This window comes from Lagenorhynchus albirostris, chromosome 9 (genome assembly GCF_949774975.1).
Source record: "Lagenorhynchus albirostris chromosome 9, mLagAlb1.1, whole genome shotgun sequence".
Classification (NCBI taxonomy): domain Eukaryota; kingdom Metazoa; phylum Chordata; class Mammalia; order Artiodactyla; family Delphinidae; genus Lagenorhynchus; species Lagenorhynchus albirostris.
Window position 1 is genome coordinate 28,393,021 of NC_083103.1, and position 16,420 is coordinate 28,409,440.

Here is a 16,420-nt window from a genome sequence, read left to right on the forward strand (position 1 = left end):
TTAATACATAACCACATAGGTATACCAGCAGAAAATGGAAATGATGAAAAATAATGGCATGGACATTCTAGAACTTAAAAACACTATAAGCAAAATCATTCTCTAAAGATAAATGAAAAGAGTACAAAGAACCCAGGAAATAATATCAAGTGGTCCCATGACACATGTAATTTGAGTTTGGAAAGAGACAAAAGTGACAATTGGGCAAAAAAATTATTTAAGAAGAATTTAGGTCCAAAAGTTATCAAATGTGATTTAAAGCATTGGTCTAGAGATTAAGAAATTTAGCAAATCCCAAGCAAGGTAAGTACTAACAAAAGCACAGCAAAGTAAACCATAATCAAATTTCTTTAAAGAACTTTATTTATTTATTTTTAAAATAAATTTATTTTTTTAATTTATTTTAATTTTGGCCACATTGGGTCTTCATTGCTGCACACGGACTTTCTCCAGTTGCGGCTAGCGGGGGCTACTCTTCATTGCGGTGTGCAGGCTTCTCATTGTGGTGGCTTCTCTTGTTGCAGAGCATGGGCTCTAGGCACACGGGCTTCAGTAGTTGTGGCACACGGGCTCAGTTGTTGTGGCTTGCGGGCTCTAGAGTGCAGGCTCATTAGTTGTGGCACACGGACTTAGTTGCTCCGTGGTATGTGGGATCTTCCCAGACCAGGGCTGGAACCTGTGTCCCCTGCATTGGCAGGCAGATTCTTAACCACTGTGCCACCAGGGAAGTCCCATAGTCAAATTTCTGTAAGCTAAATAAATCTTAAATCTTAAAATCAGTTGGAAGAGAAAAGACATATTGTATATAAGGAAATAACAATATGAATGACATCTATCTTCTCATTAGAAAAAACAATGCAGAAGAACATATCTTTAAAATGCTAAAAGGAAAAAGAAGTCCATCTACCCAGAATATATTATTCAGCAAAAATATCCTGTAGGAACAAGAGTTCAATAAAAACATTTACAGACAAATTAAATCCCAAAAAATTTGCCTTTAGTTATACTGAACTACAAGAAATGCTATAGCATGTTTTCAAGCTGAAGGGGAAAGATGCCAGTTAAAAAACTCGGAAAGGAATGAAGAGCCCTAGAAATAGTAACTAAGTGGATAAACACAGAAGTACATGTTTGTTCCTTTTCATAATTCTTTTAAAATAAAATAACTGTAAAAGTAAAAAGAAAATTGTAACATGGGGTTAATAAAGTATAAGAAGTATGACAAGAATATCGTAAGTTGTTATATTTCAGAAATAGAGATTTTGAAGTGTAAAACGTAATAAGGAAAGTGTAGGGAAATGGGAAGAGAGAACTGAGAAGTGGGAACTGTGAGCAGTGAAGTGGTGAAATATTGACACGAACATATGGATAAATTAAGGATGTATATTGCTAACCCTAAAATTATCACTAAAATAATCAAAAGAAGTATAGATAAAAAGTCAATAGAGAAAAAAGTGGAATACTAAGAATATTCTGCAAAGGAAAAAAAATGTTTTCTTTCATTACTCACAATACAACACTTCATTTCCAACACTTTGCCGAACACTTCTGACATTTCTGATCATCAAATGCCTGGGGGTCTCCTCCCACCAATAAGTACTCAAACACCACCTATTCTCTTACACTTTAACTCAATTCTTACACTATCTATCTGTAGATAACATCAGATCCCACAGGTTAAGGGCTCACCTCCACGCAATTAACACTGTTCCTCACTGCAGATGCTAAATGAAAGTCCAAGGTTACCTGTGCTTCTGGCTGGCCAGCTCTAAATTGGAGGTTCAACGACCTCCTCCTTGGGTCAATTAATTTGCCAGAGCTGCTCCCAAAACTCAGGGAAAGGGTTCACTTACTAGATTACCAGTTTATTATGAAAAGATATAACTCAGGAACAGCCAAATGGAAGACAGGCATAGAGCAAGGTATGCGGGAAGGAGCACAGAGCTCTTCTCACATTTTCTCTCTGGGCTGCTACTCTCCCAGCACCTCCACATATACAACAACTTGAAAGCTCTCTGAACCCCATCCTTTGGAGGTTTTATGGAGGCTTCATTATGTGGTATGATTGATTAAATCATTGGCCATTGGTGATTAATCCAACCTCCAGTCCCTATCCGCTCCCCATAGGACAGGGCAGAGGGTGAAAGTTTCAACCCACTAATCAAAAGGTTGGTTGCTCTGGCATCTAACCCCCATCCTTAGGGGTTTTTTCAAAAGTTACTTTATTAACATAAACTCAGGAGTGGTTGAAAGGGGCTTGTTGTAAATAATAAAAGAATATTTTCACCTTTAGAACTCTAGCTACATTAGAAAGTCCAAGGGCTTTAAGAGCTCTGTGCCAGGAGAGGGGATGGAAACCAAATATATAAATATAAATATAAATATAAATATATATATATACACACACATATATACATATGTACATATATATATCTTACTAATATTACTAATATTATTATAAATAATAATATTGCATCTGTTGATGGCAAAGATGACAAGAGAGGTGCCCTAACCTATACAGAGGACAAACAAATTAAACTAAAAATATAAGGATTGAATTAGAAGAGAAAAAACTGTTAGAATTTTCAGATTGATAGATATGGTTATTTCATGGAAAATACAAGAGAAGCTACAGATAAATAATTAGAAGAAACATTCGTCAGTATGCTAAACACTAGATAAGCGTACAAACTGCAGTAAAAATCTGTACAATAGCAACAAAATTAGCATATGTAAAAAAGATACGATTTACATTAGCAAAAATATGAAGAAAGTGAGAATTAATCTAATAAAATAGGTGCAAGTTCTTACACATATAATTTAAAAACATAAAAGAATGCTGGAATAATGATATAGATAGTTCATTTTCTGGATAATAAAACTGTATTCACTATTGTAATGATTTATGAAATTTCAATCCCAATGAAAATCTTCCAAGCTGTTCTAAAATTATGTAGAAAAGCAGAGTCAAGATGATTCAAGCCATACCCGAGGAAGCAAAAGGTGAAGGAGATAGGGATATAGCCTCCAAAACATTGAGACTAATTATAAAACTATAGTAATTAACATATTGTAACATTGGTACAGGGAGAAATAAATATAATCATAGAATAAAATAGTCCAGAAACAAACCACTGCATATATAGCCATTCAATATTAGAGAGAATGAGCATTGTAGAACACAGAAGAGGAAAGATTTTTCAGTCATTGGTGCTGTGAAAACTAGTTATTCTTTTTTTTTTTTTTTGCCGTACGCGGGCCTCTCACTGTTGTGGCGTCTCCCGCTGCGGAGCAAAGGCTCTGGACGCGCAAGCTCAGCGGCCATGGCTCACGAGCCCAGCCACTCCGCGGCATGTGGGATCTTCCAGAACTGGGGCACGAACCCGTGTCCCCTGCATCGGCAGGCAGACTCTCAACCACTGCGCCACCAGGGAAGCCCAAAACTAGTTATTCTTGAGAAAAATTATATTGGCTTATTACTTCACGCTATACACCAAAATTAATTAAGAGTGTTACAAGACTAGTGTATAGGTAGAAAAAATTTTCATGCTAAAGTTAACATTTCAAAATTATAGGGGAAGTAAGAAATAGTCAATAAATGGTGCTAGAAGAGCTATACACCATTAAACATATAAATTTAGATCTCATATTTTATATCACACTAATTACTTAGATATGTGATCATTTTAATAACCAGGAAATATAAGAAAGTGAGTTTTGAAATTTGAGTACTGGGAAAACTTTTAAAGCATGATAGAAGATATAAAAAGATTAACTATATAAAAATTTAAAACTACCTAATGGTAATGGAAGAAAAATAAACATAATTAATACATATGGCAAACTAGAAAGATACAATATTTGTAAAAGATAAAAAGATATATATGTGTGTGTGTATACATATGTATCTTAAAAGTCAGTAAGAGGGGAAAAAAGATCAAAAATACAAATAGAGAAAGAATTTGAACAGGCAACTCAAAGAAGCAATATATAAGAATAGAGAACATGAAGATGTTATTTTTAAGGTCATTAACCTTCAAAGAAAATAAGAATTGGCTTTTGTTAGTGTTGTTATTGTGTAGACTGACAAAATATGGGATATTAAAAGATTTTTTATGCAACATCTTTATTGGAGTATAATTGCTTTTCAATGTTGTGTTAGTTTCTGCTGTATAACAAAGTCAATAAGCTATACATATACATATATCTCCATATTCCCACCCTCTTGCACCTCCCTCCCATCCCTCTAGGTGGTCACAAAACACTGAGCTGATCTCCCTGTGCTATGCAGCTGCTTCCCACTAGCTATTTCACACTTGGTAGTGTATATATATCAATGCTACTCTCTCACTTCATCCCAAGTTACCCCTCCCCATGTCCTCAAGTCCATTCTCTATGTCTGCAGCTTTATTCCTGTCCTACCCCCTAGATTCATCAGAACCTTTTTTTTTCTTTTAGATTTTATATACATGTGTTAGCATATGGTATTTTTTTTTCTCTTTCTGACTTACTTCACTCTGTATGACAGACTCTAGGTCCATCTACCTCACTACAAATAACTCAATTTCGTTACTTTTAATGGCTGAGTAATATTCCATTGTATATATGTGCCACATCTTCTTTATCCATTCATCTCTTGATGGACACTTAGGTTGCTTCCATCTCCTGGCTATTGTAAATAGTGCTGCAATGAACGTTGTGGTACATGTCTCTTTTTGAATTATGTTTTTATCAGGGTATATGCCCAGTAGTGGGATGCTGGATCATAAGATTGTTATTTAATAGTGGCACAAGTATGGAAAAATGAACACTTTCTCACATGGTTTGTATTATTTAACTTTAATATTTCTGTTTTTTCCTGAGGACAGTTTGAAAGCCTTAAATAGTTTAGAACTTTTGGCTAGGATTCTCCAGTTTTAGAGTTTTGCTAAATAAATTGTACAGATGAATAAAAAGGTTCCTTGTGGTAATGGCTAGAATACAGAAAAATTTTTTTAATTACATATCCTTCAGAAGCAGATATAACATGATATATCTATACACTAAAATACAATGATCCATTAAAAATCTTGGAAATTTAATCTATGATATATTCAATCAAAACTTTATTGTTACAAATCAACAATATATGTGATATTTGTTGATTTAGTATTTCATTATAAATTCTGTAAGTATAACTAAATATTAATATCAATATCTTAATTTCATAGTGAGAGAAAATCAATTAAAATCTTTTCACTTGACAACAATTTGTTACCTGAGATTAGGGTTTCATTTTTCTTATGGGATTATTATGGGATTATGTGGTTTCTCATTATCCTTTCTTAGTCTTCTGTGTCTTCTAAAATTACCACAATGCATATGTTAAATTATTCCCTTTGGTAATTAGAAAATATAAATACCATTTATTAAAAAGTAAAGCCATTCCACATCTTACCTCTTATTTTCACTAAATGAGTAAGCAATTTACCTTGGACTATGTGGCTTCAGCATTGGAAGCTTCTGTGAACTTTCAGCTGTGTCTACATTTTCTATGATTATTGCCCAGAGCGCTAGCAACTGAAGGTAAAGATAAATAAATTGCTCACATTCCTTTAGCTAAGGCTTTCTCTAGATTTAGGAAATAAATTGATCAACGGATCTGGCTGTTTTGGTCCCTTTGAAGGTGGCTAAAGACCCTCACAGCCAAATTACTCACAGAATCCTCTGCTCTGATACATGTGGTCAGTGAAATGGATGAAGCCACTTTCTGCTGTCTGTTCATTCCAAATGAAACAGAGCATATATTTTGAGACATTTATGTTTAAAGGTTTTGTTTAACTGGAGCTTTTCAGAATAAGTATTGTGGTTCTTTTTAATGGGGAATCTGGAGGAAATAAAATGTAATCACCATTATGGCAAACTCTGTGCTAATTATTTTATGAAATTATAAAAAACAAACTTTGCTATAATCTTTTTAGAGGGGTACCATTTTCTTGATTGTATAAGTAGGAAAATGTAACCAGAGTTTATCTGAGTAATACAAGTGTCCATCCAGGAAGTGACAAAAAGTAAAATTTACAACTAATTGTTTTTTAGTTTTTAAATTTAAACTTCCACAATCTTTTTACACTGGTTGAAGGACTAGGAAAGTGATTGACATGGTTATAATTGTCTCCTTATCTTTCGCCAAATGGGTGAAAAGTCTATCTTGTTGAGTGACAAAAGAAAATAGCCCTGCATCTCCTTTTTTTTTTTTTTCCTCCCCCTCTGCATTGCATTTTCCATAAGGCAAGAAGACCAGTTTCTCTTGTAATTTATATGGAACTACTGTTTTGTATAAACTCAGTTACCTAGGGCAGAAGAATTTAAAGAGGAACTCCTTTTCAGAACATAGAACAAAAGATCACTTTTATTTAAAACCGGTTTCAGGGCTTCCCTGGTGGCGCAGTGTCTGAGAGTCCGCCTGCCGATGCAAGGGACACGGATTCATGCCCCGGTCCGGGAAGATCCCACATGCTGCGGAGCGGCTAGGCCCGTGAGCCATGGCCGCTGAGCCTGCGTGTCCGGAGCCTGTGCTCCGCAGTGGGAGGGGCCACAACAGTGAGAGGCCCACATACCGCAAAAAAAAAAAAAAAAAAAAAAAAAAAAAAAAAAAACTGGTTTCAGAAGATCCAGGAAATTGCTTAAATGAGATTCTTAACCTTTTATAGAAAATAAAGATAATAAGAAACTTCCCTTAGAGGATAATAGTCAATTTTTTGTCTTTAGATTAACCAAAGGAATCACAGCATATGGGAAGAGTATATACATCAAAGTCAGAACTTGATTCAAGTTGAGAGTCCATTATTTACTGGTCGTGCAATCTGTGTATTTTACAAAACTCTTAATCTTTAGTTCCAACATCTGTAAGATACAAATAATAATTTCTACTTAAAAGATATATAACAAGATACATGCGAAGGCATCTTCCTGAAATGTTAGATGCTGGATAAATGTGCTATCCCATGATAATCAGAAAACGATAAACCCTTCCCTCCTATGAAAATGATGGTTACAGAAAAGACTTTGTGTTAGAGACTAAATTAAGTGGGTTTTTTTTAACAGCTTTATTGGAGTATAATTGCTTTACAATGGTATGTTACTTTCTGCTTTGTAACAAAGTGAATCAGCTATACATTTACATATATCCCCATTTAAGCTGCCAGAGAAGTGGTTTGTATCTCTAACAGCCAGAGGATTCATTTTATTTTGAATGGATAGGCTACATTATGTGATGGTAACGAACAACCCGCTTCCCCTAAAATTTCAGTGGCTTTTAACAACAGAGGTTTATGTATTGTACATGCTTTGTGTCTCTCATGACTCAACTAGGGCAAGTGTTGTAATCTCCTTGCAGGCTGTGGAAGCAGCCACCATTTTAAATGTTGCTCATGGCAGTGGTAATGGAAAAGAGACAGTACAGGAAATTGTCACTAGTTTTTAAAATATTCCGATTCTAATGGCACCTGTCTCTTTTGCTTACATTTCCTTGGCGAAAGCAAGTCTTGCTGCCACACTCACCCTTAATGGGGCATGGAAGTTCAAGTCTACATATAATGAATAGGTTTATTATTTTATTTTAAAAGGAATTTGTAAATTATATGTCAAAATCACAGCAGTTTTAATTCATAATAGTAAAATATCAATCAATATAATGCATTTTTTTAAAAGCCCTTTGGGTGCTAAATGTAAAAGGTTTCTGAGACCTAAAAGTTTGAGGACAACAGGAGGAAGCTATTCGCTCTCACTGAAATGTCCTTTCTTCTTTCTCTTGTTGCTGCAATTCTGTATGTTCTTTCAGGATGAAATCAAATATTACTTCTATGAAAACTTTCTTAGATTACACTCCAACACGAGGAAAACTTGTTCCTACCATACCATCTATTGCCTTTATCATTCATTTCTAGCATACAGGTGTAGTGATTTCAGAATTGTTAACCTATATCCCCAGGGGAAACAACTTTCTCGACTGAAGTGTGGAGTGTATGTACTGTTGCTTTGGCATTTAGGATTTCAGACTCCACTTATTTTCAGGGTTAGGTCAGCACCTTTTACCTGCACTCCTGTCAGTGAGGTTGTTTCATACATTTGTAACCCCATTCGATTCTGCATTCTATTCTGGGATCCCTCAGCCTTCTAATAATACTTTTTAAGTTGTATACATTAAAGTTCACTCTTTGTGCTGTAAAGTTTCATGGATTTTGACAAATGTGTAGCATGTACCCACTGTCACGGTATCATAGGGAATAGTTTCACGACACTAAAAAATCTCTTGTGCCTCCACTCTGTAACACCTCCCCACCACACACACATACACACCCACCAAACACACACATACACGAACCTCAAACTCCTGGCAACTACTAATCTGTCTATTATCTCTGTATTTTTGCTTTCTCCAGAATGTCATATAAATGCATCAGTATATAGCCTTTTCAGGCTGGCTGACTCCCATTAGCAATAGGCATTTGTGATTCACCGATGTCTTACATGGCTTGATAGCTCATATCTTTTTATTGATGAATAATATTCCATTGGGTGACTGGGCTCCAGTTTGTTTATTCATTTACCTATTCAAGAAGATCCTGGGTGCCTCCGTTTTTGGCAATTATTAATAAAGCAGCTATAAACATTTCCATGCAGGCTTTCATGTGGACGCACATTTTAAAATTAGTTGGGTAGATATCAACAAGCACAATTACTGGAATGGTATGGTAAGGGTATGCTTAGTTTTGGTCATTTTCCTACATTGGGCTGGTAGGCTTCGGTTATCACACAGGTGACTTCCCTTCATCCCATATTTTTAATACTTTTATACCTGGAGATCTTCACCTTTCTCTAAGCTCTTCTACCTAGATTCTTAAGCCTGGACTTTTTCTACCATCTATCTAGCCCTTTGGTTTTCTCCCTCTCCTTCAATTCAACAACACGAGTGTGGACCCAGCTTGTCCGCAAAGCCTGCATGGCCCCGAAGCATCCAATTATAGGGAATCTTTACCAATGCCTGAGATTTATGGGCCTGAAGAAAATTATGTGTCCTTGCAAATGTCATCTGCTGAGACCCACAACGTGGAGACTGGACAGTCCTGATTCTTCCACAAGCCCCAGAGTAAAACTACTGGCCACGGCTGCAGACAAGAGCACAGAGAAGAAGGAAGAGAAGGTCCTGGTCAAGAAACAGAAGACCAGAACCGTGTTCTCTCAGACCCAGCTGTGTGTACTCAATGATAGATTTCAGAGGCAGAAATACCTCAGCCTCCAGCAAATGCAAGAACTTTCCAACATCCTGAACCTTAGCTACAAACAGGTTAAGATCTGGTTCCAGAACCAGAGAATGAAACGTAAGAGGTGGCAGAAGAACAACTGGCCAAGGAATCGCAACATTGTGTGACTCAGGGCCCAGCAACTACAGAATACCCAGGCTTCTATTCCTACCACCAAGGATGCCTGGTGAACTCTTGTAGAAACCTGCCCATGTCGGGTAACCAGACCTGGAATAACCCAACTTGGAGCAACCAGAGCTGGAACAGTCAATCCTGGAGCAATCACCCTTGGAACAGTCAGACCTGGTGCCCCCAAGCTTGGAATAACTAGACTTGGAACAGTCAATTCAACAACTATGTTGAGGAATTCCTGCAGCCCCAGAACCAGTTCCAGCAAAATTCTCCTGTCAGTTATTTGGAGGCCGCCTTGGAAACGGATGGGGAAAGCTAGAACACGATGCAGCAAACTGCTAAGTATTTCAGTTCCCAACAGCAAAGCATGGATTTATTCCCAAATCACTCTCTGAACATATAGCCTGAAGATTTGTAACGATGGCTGTATTATTCAATCTCAATTTGAGCCTTGACTGTATTACTTCCCTAGAATTTTTCTTTTACAATTACGTATCTCTCTGCCTTGAAAAGCTGCTTTTCATTGTGCCCTTTGTGTCAATTTGGGGGTGTATGATTGGTGACTAATCAAAGAGGATTCAGAAGCATTGGCTTCTACAGACAATGTGATAAAAGATGACTGGCGGCTATAGATAACTAGGTTATAATACTATTTTTTGGATATCTTTAGGATCTAGAACCTAACCTCAAGAATAGGGAGCAAAAGTACAAAGATGTGTGATGAAGGATTATTCGTATTTTCTGGGATGGGGAGGCTTTACTTGTTAAGAACCTCAGTTGTTAAGGTGAAGGGTTAAGCTACAATGTGCTTCACTGATTTCCTCTACCCATTTTTGCTATTTTACTACAACCCCTAATTTTTTCACCACTCTAGTATGTGTAGAAAGATGTTTTGATTTGTCCACATCATAATACTACCAGTTGGCTGGTTCGTTTATAAGTACCAATAAAAAAAAAATTACCCATTTAAAAAAAAAAAAAAAGAGTATGCTTAGCTTTGTAAGAAACTGCCCAGCTATCTTCCAAAGCGGCTATACCATCTACACTCCTAACTGCAATGCATCCCTGCTGCTTACCAGCAATCCTTACCAGCAAATAATATTGTCAGGTTTTCTCTATTTTATTCTTTCTGGTAGTTGTGTAGTAATAGCTCCATAAATTTTTTAAACATCTTTATTGGAGTATAATTGCTTTACAATGTTGTGTTAGTTTCTGCTGTATAACAAAGTGAATCGGCCATATGTATACACATATACCCATATCCCCTCCCTCTTGCACCTCCCTCCCACCCTCCCTACCCCACCCCTCTAGGTGGTCACAAAGCACCGAGCTGCTCTCCCTGTGCTATGCAGCTGCTTCCCACTAGCTACCTATTTTACATTTGGTAGTGTGTATATTTCAATGCTACTCTCTCACTTCATGCCAGATTACCCTTCTCCCGCCCCGTGTTCTCAAGTCCATTCTCTACATCTGCTTCTTTATTCCTGTCCTGCCCCTAGGTTCATCAGATCCATTTTTTTTTAGATTCCGTATATATGTGTTAGTATACGATATTTGTTTTTCTCTTTCTGATTTATTTCACTCTGTAGGAACAGATTCTAGGTCCATTTGCCTCACTACAAATAACTCAATTTCGTTTCTTTTTTTTTGAGTTTTTTTTTAACATCTTTATTGGAGTATAATTGCTTTACAATGGTGTGTTAGTTTCTGCTTTATAACAAAGTGAATTTCATTTCTTTTTATGGCTAATATTCCATTGTATATATGTGCCACATCTTCTTTATCCATTCATCTGTTGATGGACACTTAGTCCATACATTTTTAATGTTTGTTTTGTGTTTATGTGAGAGCCATAATTTTAACTTTCTGAAAAGTACTGACAATTTTACTTCTAGTCTCTCTTTAGTATATAAACCCAACTTTTATGAATGTTATGGGAAACAGAATATGCAATTATATGAAAAGAATATGGGTACGTATCTGTTTGTGTGTGTTGATATAAAGCTGTTATTTATCATGTTTAGTCAATTCAAATAGTAGATTTATGGATTTAATTAAAAATAAGCAAGTTAATTTGATTTTGCTTTATTTTTCTATGACATCCACCAATTAGAAGAGGAGACAATAGAGATTAATTCACTAAACCACTGATATTGATTTATTTTCCTCCAAAGCCTTAGGAAAGTACATGCTGTATGAAACTATTGAGGTTATTGTGCAAAGCTGCTGCTGAATTTGAGATACTTGACAGCCACAGAATAAGGAGAAAACTCAGTGTGCTATGTGCTTTGTGCTGAGATAAGTTCAGTTATTTTCAGATCCCTTTCATTTCAGTTGCTATTTAGGATTTATATAATTTGGTAACACACTGTTGAGGGCTTATAGATTAACCTGAAATTCATAGACTTTATGGTGAAAAACTTCAAGACATTATAGGCTTACAAGAAACAGTTTGCTGGCTGATAATTATAGAATTAGGATCAGTAGGGTTTTAAATGGAGAGTGATTGGAGTACAAATGTTATTGGGGGGAAAAGGGATAAGCCAATATGAGATTTGGGGGAAGCTCTTACTCCTTTGATTACTATTTCACCATTCTCACATGAGCTTCAGTACCAAGATAGCAATAAAATAATTCTATAGTTCTGTTCACCAAAACAGTCTGGAATTTATTTAAGGAAGTAAGCACAGCTTACTGGCTGCATTTGTTATTAAATTTTTTTTCTTTTTTAATTAAACTAATTCTTTACGAATTGGCCCAACATGATGCTAGAAAAGAGATGACAGGATGATTTCACTAGAGAGTCACTCAGGATGGGGCCAATCTGACCAATATGTCCCAATATCACCAGCAAAGGGTAGCTCCATTTTTCTCACTACCAAGTCAGACCCCTCCATGCTTTGGAGATCTCAGCATCCTTTTCCTCTTGTTTGATGAGCTGATTGAATGCAGATACAGACAACAACCTGAGTGCTGATGTAAGCTGTTGAGTATTCATTTGATTTTAAGCATCTTAATAACTACAGTATAGAATAATTATATCTCCTAATTTATACATTCATTATACATGACATCTCTGGAAAGCAGAAGGGAGAAAAATAGTACAATCTTAATATCTGGGCTTTGTTGTCACGGAGACAGGAGTTGGAATCATGCTCTGCGGCTTATGATCTTGAGAAAGTTACATAACTTCTTAGAAATTCATTTTGTTCACCTGTAAACTTGAGACGGTAATATTTATCTGAGTTTTAGTGAGAAGTAAATGAAAGGACTAGCACTTTATAATCACTTAAAAAATAATCTCCCTGGGCTTCCCTGGTGGCGCAGTGGTTGAGAGTCCGCCTGCCGATGCAGGGGACACGGGTTCATGCCCCGGTCTGGGAAGATCCCACATGCCGCGGAGCGGCTGGGCCCGTGAGCCATGGCCGCTGAGCCTGCGCGTCCGGAGCCTGTGCTTCGCAACGGGAGAGGCCACAACAGTGAGAGGCCCGTGTACCGCAAAAAAAAAAATCTCCCTCCTTCCTCAATTTGGTAATTAATAATCAGTTCTCGAGTACTTCATTGTCACTTGCCTCATGACCTCCTTTTTCTACAAAAGAAAAAAAAATAGCATTAGGAAATAATATTTACAGACTGATTTTATTGGGAAAAAATTAGCAAAACTAGTATAAGAAATATCCACTCCCCCGGCCACCAAAAGAAACACTGATATGTCTTCACAGGAGCGTTCTATCACATCTTTAAGGATCAGATCATTCCAATGCTATTATCTCTTCCATAGCAGCCAGATTGGCCATAAAAAAAGGAGGCAATTTAAAAATTATTTTTAAAGTTGGCATTACTTGCTACCAAAATGTGACAAAGACTGCACACACATGCAAAAATTATGGATTTATATTACTATAAATATTGATTAAAAACTCACAAACAAAATATTAGCAAGTAGAATTCAGTAGCCCATTAAAAAAACTAATACATCATGACCGATCAGGTTTTATAACAGGAATACAATATTCGGTCAACATTAGGAAATGTATTAATATAATGTATTATATAGATCTATGTATTTAAATAAATTATATGATCATATGCTTACATGCTAGAAAAATTTTTTTCAAATTCCACACCAATTCTTGATTTTAAGTGTCAATAAGATTGGAATGAATTGATCCTTCTCAGTATGATAAACTATTTATATCTCAAAAAAAGGACCAGTGTCATGCTCAACAAGGACACACTAAAGTTAGGAATAAGGTAAAAATGCCCACCACCATACATATAGCTTAACATTGTACCAAGATATTAAACAATAAAATTTTATGAAAGAAAGAAGTTAGAAGTATAAGAATTTAAAAGAAGGCAAAGTGATCACTATTTGCATATGACATGATTGTATACCCGGAAAAACCCAAGAGAATCAAGTGAAAAAAGATCTTTATGTGATAACATAATTCAGTAAGTTTGTGGGGTTAAAAAAAATACGCAGATGTCAGCAGCTTTGTTAAGTAGGAACAACAATAACAACAAAAACAGTTAAATGATAGAAGTAAATAAAATAAATATTATTGATGAAGATACAATACTTAGGAATAATGAAAGAAATCTGCAAAATCTTCATGGGAGAAACTTGGAAACCGTTATTTTATCACTTTAATGCTACGCTGATAAAATAACACTTGGTATCCTAGGGATTCTAAAGTTCACCTGTAAAAACAAATCAGAAATATTAGGAAAGCAACCTCAGGGGAGAAGGAGGAAGAATACCGAGGAAGAATTAGTCTTAAAACAAATTACTAAAATATAGTACTGGTGTTTGGATAGATCAATAGGACAATAGTCTATGGAATAACTGGGTTGTGAAGCAGACAGCTATAAAAGATAACGTTGGATCTATGATTCACATTACACATTAGTATAAACTTTAAATTAAACAAATATTTAAATATGAAAAATAAGCCATACAAGTTTAGAAGACTACATGGGAGGATTTCTCTATAATTTTGGAGTGAGGGTGCCTGTTCTAACTTATTCAAAAGGAAAAAATGGTAAATTTGATTACTTAAACAGTACAAAGTTTTGCAAGGTAAAAAATATATATATATATATATATATATATACATAATATATATACATGGCAAAGTTAAAAGACGATCAACAAATTGGAAAAAAATTTGCAACTCATAACACAGGAGAAAAAGGTGCTCTACAGGAAGTTGAGAAAAAGAATATTAATAACCTCCAAAAGAAAAATGAGCTAGGGATGTGAACACAGAGCTCATAGAAAAAGTACAAATGTCCCTTAAACATGTAAAAAGCTGCTAAATCTCACTTATGATAAAAGAACTGCAAATTAAAACTAAATTTCAGTACCAGATTTCATTTTTCAGATCAACAAAAATCCCAAAATTTGGCAACAGCCATTTTGGTGAGGTTATGGGAAAATAGACTCATTTCATTTTTCTCAGGCGACACTGCAGAATAGTGCAATGGCTAACAAAGGTAATTTGGCAATTTCTCTCTAAATGAGAAATGCTTTACCTTTTGATTCAGCAATCCCACTCCTTGGAATTTATTCAACAGATGTATCTGCACATGTATAAGACGTGTGTGTAATAGGTATGTGCGCAAGATTACTCATCCAGTATTGTAATAGCAAAACATTAGAAACAAACCAAGATTCCATCAACAGGAGAATGGTTAAATGATCTACAGTACATCCACAGGATGAAATACTATGTGGTTGTAGGAAAAAAAGATGAATTCTTTATTTACATATGTGAACAGTTTTATGAGATATAAGTGAAAAAAACAAGATTCAGATCAAAGCATAGGATATTTTTTGATGTACAAGAGGAAACTTAGAATATGTGTTCATATGTTCTTATACTTGCATAGAAACAGTGGAGGGATACATAACAATTAAAAGTTGTTTGCAGCTGGAGATGTGGTGTGGGTCTGAGGATAGAAGTAAGATTGAGATATTTCACAGATGAGCTTTTTTTTTTTAAACTTCTTTAAACCATGTGTGTTTTTTTTGTTTTTTTTTTTTGTTTTTGCGGTACGCGGGCCCCTCACTGTTGTGGCCTCTCCCGTTGCGGAGCAAAGGCTCCGGACGCGCAGGCTCAGCAGCCATGGCTCACGGGCCCAGCCGCTCCGCGGCATGTGGGATCTTCCCGGACTGGGGCACGAACCCGTGTCCCCTGCATCGGCAGGCGGACTCTCAACCACTGCGCCACCAGGGAAGCCCTCATGTGAATATTTCTTATTAATTTTTTTTTTCATTTTGGGTCTCGACCAATATCTGGGGTCAAATATTTAGGCTTCTGTATTGTCCCCTGGAAAATGCAAAATTGACCGTACACTTACTGGTCCCTTCACACACATTTCACCTTTGAAAGTGAAATTAATTAATGATGTTCTCTGGCTATTCAGACCCCAGGAAACAAAAAGCCTACTTTTGCCTTTTATATTCCCCTGTTGAGTTTGCATCTGAGTGATAGAATTCTCTGGGTTTACCTGTGTTTGCAGGCAGAAAACAACAGCAAGCATCCAGCACTCATTTTCCAATGTATTTCCTTCTCCACTGAATCTCGAAAAGGCTCCTCCAAGTAAAACTGGTTAGGCTTCCTTTGGTGCTTTCCAAAGATGTCGGAGGCAGACTACAGCCATTGAGTTTTGTTTCGTTTTGTTTTTAATTGATTGAAGTATAGCACTGGGCTCGCTGACTACCGTCTCCTTTCTTTTTTCCTTTTTTTAATTAATTAATTTATTTATTCATTTTGGGCTGTGTTGGGGTACCGTCTCCTTTCTGAGAGTCTGTATCTTTAAATATTAAGAGAGAATGAACATGTTGCTAATGTTGACAATTAGCTACTTGTTACTGTTTAACCACACACATGGTCACAAATAAAAAGTGAAGGACTACTCTGAGTATGGTTAATGGGAGGTAAGCACTAAGACGTGAAGGATGCTGCAACCACTATCTGAAGGAAAAGAATTCACTC

The 16,420-nt window shown here is 36.1% G+C and overlaps 1 pseudogene; it reads left to right on the plus strand.

Annotated features, from left to right (window-relative positions):
- Positions 1-1,193: 1,193 nt before the first annotated feature.
- On the plus strand, positions 1,194-9,615 carry LOC132526473 (homeobox protein NANOG-like; annotated as a pseudogene).
- Positions 9,616-16,420: the final 6,805 nt, after the last annotated feature.